The sequence below is a fragment of the Thermobia domestica genome, chromosome 18, assembly GCF_964235325.1.
Source record: "Thermobia domestica chromosome 18, izTheDome1.hap1.1, whole genome shotgun sequence".
Taxonomy (NCBI): Eukaryota; Metazoa; Arthropoda; class Insecta; order Zygentoma; family Lepismatidae; genus Thermobia; species Thermobia domestica.
The window spans coordinates 159,173,467-159,181,113 of NC_137471.1; positions in this window are offsets into that span (position 1 = coordinate 159,173,467).

Consider the following 7,647-nt stretch of genomic DNA (forward strand, 5'->3'; position numbering starts at 1 on the left):
GGCAACATTTTCACTCCCTGAAATGTGCTTTATTTCTAAATTAAATCCCTGTAGTCCGAGACTCCACCGAGCCAAACGAGAGTTCCAATGGCGAATTTTATTCAAAAACACTAGTGAGTTATGGTCTGTGTAAACTTTCACGTGATGGCCATATAATAATGTCCCCATTTACGTATGGCTGTAACGATTGCATACGCCTCTAACTCCGTGATAGTACAAACCTAGCACTCGCTTAAGTTCCTTTACATTTTTGGGACGAGGCAATGTTCGAATTGTTTCTACATACGACGGATCCTTTTTCACGCCTTCAGGTGTGACTACGAAACCAAGAAATTGAAAACTCGTATTGCAAAATGAGGATTTCTTTAAATTTACAGTCATATTAGCTTCTTCTAATTTCGTAAACAATAAATTCAAAATTTCTAACTGTTCATCAAAAGAAAAGTTGGTACAGAAATGTCTACAATATACGTAACTAATTTATCAAACAATGCATGACCTAACACAACCAAAAGACAAGCCATTAATCCTACGCCTCCGTTTGCGTATCCAAAAGGGATAGATGTAAATCTATACATTTTACCATTCCACGAGAATGCTGTGTAATCTCTAATACTTTCAGAAATTAGAATTTGTGTATAACTTTCTATTAAATCAATATTTGATACGTACTTTGCACCCTGAAACTTTAACAAAAAATCATCAATTTTGTTTACCTTTAATTGTTTTATTTTTAGGTGCTTGTTCAAAACTGTCAGATCCACTACTACTCGCATTTTACTAGTATTTTTCTTCGGCACGCAGAAGATTGGGTGTGAATGGATTGATACACAAGATTCTATTATACCACATTGTAACCACTCATCAATTTGCGAATCAATATGTTCTTTGAATTTATATGGTAATGTATATTGCCTTTTAACCAATACGTACTTTGGTCAGTATCTACCTCAATTTCATACTCAAATTTGGTACAACGTCCGGGAATATTTTTAAAGATTTTCCAATGTTTCAACAACAATTTGAACAATTTCTCTTTCTCAAAATCAGACAATTGAGCTTCCCTAACCTTTTCCCGTATTTCTGAAATCGAAACAAATTCACTTTCTATTTTACTATCAAATGTATTACAGACTGCAGCTCTATTTAACGATTTATAATGCGATTTTTCGATCTCACAATCAATTTCTGACATTTGTTGTGAATAGTAATCAAACAAAAATTTATCTTCATTAGGAACTTCTAAATTTAACACTTTCATTTCCTTTTCATTACTACAAGAATTACGAATTTTATTATAATCTTGATCGGAAAGAAAAACATGATTAACCCATTTTTTTTCTAATTTTTGCTTTTCACTTACCAAATTATTTACTATGGGACATTAAACATTCACTTTTCCAATCTCAAATAAAATTTCCGATTCATCATCACTGTCGCTAGTAACATTCATTTTAGTTTCAATACCAACCTGAGACACAAAATTTACCTTTTCCTGTACATCATCTTTAGTCAGAATTTTCGTAACCTTAGTATTGTCAACTTGACCACCTAGCATAGGTACGTTAACAATTTCTCCTTCCTTTTTAACCGTAATAGAATTATCACCAAAATCTATCTTTGCCTTGGATTGAGTAAGGAAATTTCTACCCAACAAGCACTCAGTATTTAAGTCAGAGACAACTAACTCACGTACGTCAAAACTAACTTTCCCTATTTCAATACACATTATTGTTTCACCTTGCAGCTGTTTCTTTTTCTTATCTAAAAAATCCACCAACAAAATATGTGGAGCTGGTCGCAAGTTAGGATGGGAAATAATAGACGCTACTCGTTTCCATGTCTCTAAAGACAAAAGGCTAACTGATGCTCCAGAGTCACACAAGGTTACTATTGGTTGATTTAAAATCTGTACCTTTATCTCAGCTGACCTAGATTGACTATTAAATTTTTGGTCTTCATCACTGCTTTCAGATGAATCGGTGTCCCAGCTTACAACATTAACTACGTTCTTTTAAATTACAACAAGCTAGCATTGCGAATCATTTTTGAGTGCATTTTGATTTCAGTACCAAAATTACCATTTACATTACCAACTCTGCCAACCGCACTCGCATTGGAGAGCACTTTTAGTTTAAATTTTGATCTTTATTTTTTGGAAACATAACCCTTGGACTATAATACGGAAATTGTGGTGCAGATTGAGCATATGTGGGCATTGGCTGTACTCGGTTCATACCTTCATCATGGTTACTATTTACAAAGTTCACTCTTTCGTTTTGATTTGAATTTTCATACTCGTGATCATCTTCGTAATTACTACGATTATTACCTTGGCCCTCGCTGCGATCATTATTTCTAGCATACCTATTCTTACCTTTGTTCCAATGGAACTTTCTCTTATTCGGACTCCCCTTCCTTTTGGGTCCGTCAAACTTACCTTTACCTGAATTTTTGCGGTTTTCATTGCCATAATTTCACCTTTTATTAAAATTTTCATAATTCCCAGGCACTTCATCTACCTCATTGACACGTACAGTTCTACCATGAAAGTTGTCCCTATCTTTAATATTTCGGCTATCATAATACAGTGCTTCTAGATTTTGTATAGCGGTTAAAAATGAACTGAAATCTAAATTTGGGAACAATGCTAATTGTCGTCGGTAAGAGATAGGGATCAACTGTTTAATCGTGTTCACAATGAAAGTATCCGGTATATCAGGTGACAAACCACGTATCTTATTGAATCTTTTGTGAACAAAGTCGGTGACAGTACCATCAGTTTTTGGGTTGAACGCTTGCGATTGCAACACCGAACGTTTACTTGCAATGACTTGCTCAGAAGCAAATTGAGCTTTAAATTCTTTAGTGAAACCTTTAAATGAACGAAATGTACCTAATTTTGACTTGTACCACTCGCGAGCGTTACCGGTAAAAACAAACCCTAATACATCTAAATATTGGGATTCAGGTACATCTACAGCGTGCGCTGCAATCTTAAACTGCTCTAAAAAAGAAGTTGGTGACTCATCATCTTCTAAACCTGAAAACTTTGGGAACATTTCGATGTCACCATGACGCAATATTCGTCGTTACACATCCCTGTCTGATTTTCTTACTTTAATTCGCTTCTTTAATTTTGTTGTCTCTCTTGCTGTCGAAGAACTACAATCCGTTTGGTTGGCACTACTAAATTCTTCCTTACTACTATATTTTAACTTATGGCTCCTCCAATCGTCACCGGATATACTTGATCTACGCCAACTACGTTCACTCCCCTCTCTGCTGGCATGTTCAGTTAATGAGGTTAACTTCGTTTGGGTTTCATCTACCTTTATTTCTAAACCTGACAACCTATCGCTTATTAAAGCAATGTTCTGATTCATATTGATTATCAAAACCGGGAGGGATAGTGTTCTGTGACAGAGTGCAATATTGCAACATTTCTTTCTAACTTATGAGTTGTAACATTTAATCCCACTATCATTTTTTCTTTGTTTTCTAAATTACCTTCAATTTTATTTACCGATTCCTCAATTGCTTCAAATTTCTCGAATGCTCGGTCCACCTTTTCTTCACATTTACCCAGATCGACCGTAATGTTCTCGAGTCCTTGATAATTCTGTACTGTTTTCCCCCATATTTTCTCACATTTATCATTTACCTTTTCACATTTCTCGTCAATTTCTTTGGATATTAGTTCATATCTACTTACACATTCTTTTCTGATTATTTCTAATTGCACCTCAAGTTTATCGTCGATCTGCTTTTTTGTTACCTCTGATATTTCTAACATCTTATTTTCTAAAGACTCACGCACTTTATTGGTTTGGTCGCTGACTTCAGCTATCTTATTTTCTAAAGATTCATTCACTTCAAGTATTTTATTTTCTAGAGACTCATTACTTTTTTCTATTTTGTTTTCTAAAGATCCATTACTTTTTATATTTTATTTTCTAAAGATTCGCGTAAATTCTGCATTTCTTTATTAGAAGCAGCACTTTTAGTTTCTAATGACTCATGCAACATTTGCATTTCAGCTTTAATTGCATCTAACAATGACTTAACGTTACTTGCATCCATTTTTCACAATTATGTAAAAATTCTAAATACGAGTCAGAAACTTACCTTGTACCTTTACGTTTCTTCACACGAATCACTACTTTTTGCATGTACGGTGCAGGAGTTCTGTCTCTGTTTCGGAGTGCTATTTTTATAACCGGTAGGGTTTGTATTCCTGTTCGGGATAAGTAGTTCTTATGACCCCACTGGGTTTGACTCTTGTTCGGTACGCCTGTCCTATGGTGGATTCTAGTAGTTGGCGGGAAAAGGACATTCGCTCCACAGCTGACAATACCAAAGTGAAGAATGCGCAAACCTCCAAGTTGGATCTTGAACCAATATAACTTTCAATTGAGGTTGCGACTTCGGGTGCCCACCGTCCTCGCCACGCCTGCTGACATCAACAGTATAGACACAAGTGGTCAGATATAATATCCACCATTCCAGTAGTGATTCGTGTAGTAAATACAGTAAAGATAATTGCAAACAAAACATGTACAATATGTAACTTTTATTCAATTAACACAGGTAATGTATAATACTTACGTGTATAACATTACATTTTATTGAGAAATTTACTCAACATGTACTAACACACTATAAGCCCATATTTATACTCATTTAGAATTTATACGAAGAAGTAATAATGAATGATTGATTTCTTTCTTTCTTTGAAGAAAATAACGCACTGTAGATGCCGGCTAGATTTTACATTACACGATGCATTAACATTCAACACACGGTATTTTTTCGCACTACACTTTACTGCACTGTAAATTGATGGATTTGGGGGGTGGTCATGTAGTTATTCACAGTAATGAAATTTCTTATTGATTATCGTTGTCCGTCCAATGGTCATGATTTAGGCTCCGATCTCGTTATTGCTCCTCAACTGTGAACGTAATCAACCTTTTACCTGCATGGATTCCTTGCTCATAAATCGTGGGTTTTCATTGTTTTCGATATCAGGCGATGTTTTAGCATACGATCATTGGTTTCGTGAAAATTTTACGTTTAAGCAGTTATTCCGGTTTTACTTCGTTTTCACATAACTAAATTTACGACATTTTCAACGATGGTTAACGAAATCTTAGATTTTTCGATGGACGCAACATATGCAGAAAAGTCTATGAAGCCATCATCACCAAGCACACCCTCGCGCCTTTCAGACTAAGCGTCAGTAAGTTTGCGCCAGTCACGACAGAAGATTATTTTAAAAATATCCATAAGAAGTATTCTTTACAAGGAATATATATATCGTAAGGCGTTAATTCTCATGTTATTTTATTTGTTTTAGAAACGAGATGAGAAACTCCTCTTCTAGTGAGCAACATTAAACCAAACCAAAATATTCTTTCCAAATGTCACGTTTCTGCTTGTAAGGGAACGATAATTAGCCTGAGCGATAATTAGCTCCTAGCTTTTAATCTTCTATGAGATAATAATAATTATTTTTAGTTTATTATTATTACTATTATTATTGCTGAAAATTTGATAGTTCAAGTATTGAAACATCCGAGTATTCAAATATCTGAATATAATAAAACATATGTTATCACCGATCAATCGTCATCAAAAATCCTAAAGTAAAAAAAATACAATGTGCATTCGCACAAGCACCATGACCACTGAACCACGATCGCTACGCGGTAAAAGATTCGTTTTTAGTCTAGTTACGTTAGGTTTCTTTGTCTCCGCTTGCAAACTTGTATGTTATATTTCTTCGATTCAAAATGTCTTTCGTATTTCTTTTATGAAGTCGGAAAAGTTTACATTAATAACTTAAGTTGTTTAAACCGCTGGTTCACAAGCTTGCTTTTTCTCCATACGAAACTACAAATATGACAGATTGAATTCTCATACACCCCATTTCTTTCAAAGCAGTCGCCATTACCTGGTGAAAGACTTATTCTCGCCACGATTCATATTAACCAAAATAAATTCATTTTTCGGAAGCGGGACTTCCACTTTTCGGATTTCGGAAAATTATAGAATTCAGAAGAATTCCGGACCTCAGAAACAATCCGGAATTTAGAAAATTCCGGAATTGAGAAAACTCTGGATTTCGAAAAAAATCTGATTTTTCCGAATTCCGGAATTATTCCAAAATCGGAATTTTCCGAATTCCGGAATTTGTCCGGTTTGACCTTCGGGAGTCCGGAAAGTAATAATTCCGGAATTGGCTATCCCTAGTTTATACACAACCTTTCAGAACACTAAGCTAGTAGCTGTCTACAAACAAACAAGTAGTGCTAAGCATTTTGTATCCTGCAATACGTCATGTATTAAAATCCGACCGCAGTTTCAGTATCTATCCAGAAATTGCACGTATCTAGCTACTGGAAGCTGAGGTATGAAGAATTGTATTGTCTTATTCTTTTGTGTCTTATACAACCCTGCAAACCACTGAATATCTAAACGGCTTTCGTTAAATCCAAGTTGTTGTGCTCACAGTTACATCCATTTGTGTCTATATGATCTTGTTACTAAAGCTTTCTATATGACAGCGTAAGTAAGTCTATCTCTCCTCTCCCGTAAAGTTGTGATACGATCTACTACAGAATAAAGAACCAATTATCAATTTAACCAAGTTGTTGTATTACTACACATCTGCCTCTGTCAATTTCGATTTCGTTGGTCGATTTCGTTGACGCGACATATTTGCATTTTTATACCCCTTTCTTCGTTTACTGAACTAAACAGTAACTATTCTGAAATATATTTTCTGTGCATGCCTCCTAGATAAATATTTCTGATGCCAATAGTTTCCGTTTTTTCCAAGGAATGTTCTTTTTCTTATTCCCAGCATGACCCTTTTATTACATTATATGAAGAGCATGTAGGTCTAAATTAGAGATGGTACCTAGTCTCGGTCTCGTCTCGATAATTCGAGACGAAACCGAGACCGAGACGGACTTTTATATACCGAGACAAAACCGAGATCGAGACGGAACTTACATACCGAGACGAGACGGAGACCGAGACAGAAATCTATGAATAGAGACAAGACCGAGACGAGACCTTGGTCAGTCTTGAAAGTCTCAGTCTCGTCTCGAATTATGACAGCTATTTTGCCTTTACTCAAAATTTGTTTCAATGCTGTGTGAGATAATATGTGAACGGTTGACTGATGTACAGTGGCGTATTTAGGGGGTAGGTGTCGGGCTGAAGCCCCTCCCGAGATGAATTTGTGATCACTTTTTCGCACTGCACGTACAACACAAATGTTTCTTACCCGTTCCTCATGCTTCTCCCGAAACAAAATCCACTGCTGTTGAATATAATCTTCTCTCTCTCTCTCTCTCTCTCTCTCTATATATATATATATATATATATATATATATATATATACAGGAGCGGATCCAGGATATGATCAAGGGAGGGGTTAAACCATACTTTGCCTCTTTATCCAGTGTAAAGCAGGGTTGAAGTTCATTTTATTCCGTGTATACCTGAGCGTTAAGGGAGGATATGGCCCCTATAGCTCTTCCCTTGGATCTTGAATACTGAAAATTTGTACCATGTTGTGTGAAATATTGAAGGGAAAATTATTCTAGATACTCTGCAATACCACTAGATAAACAA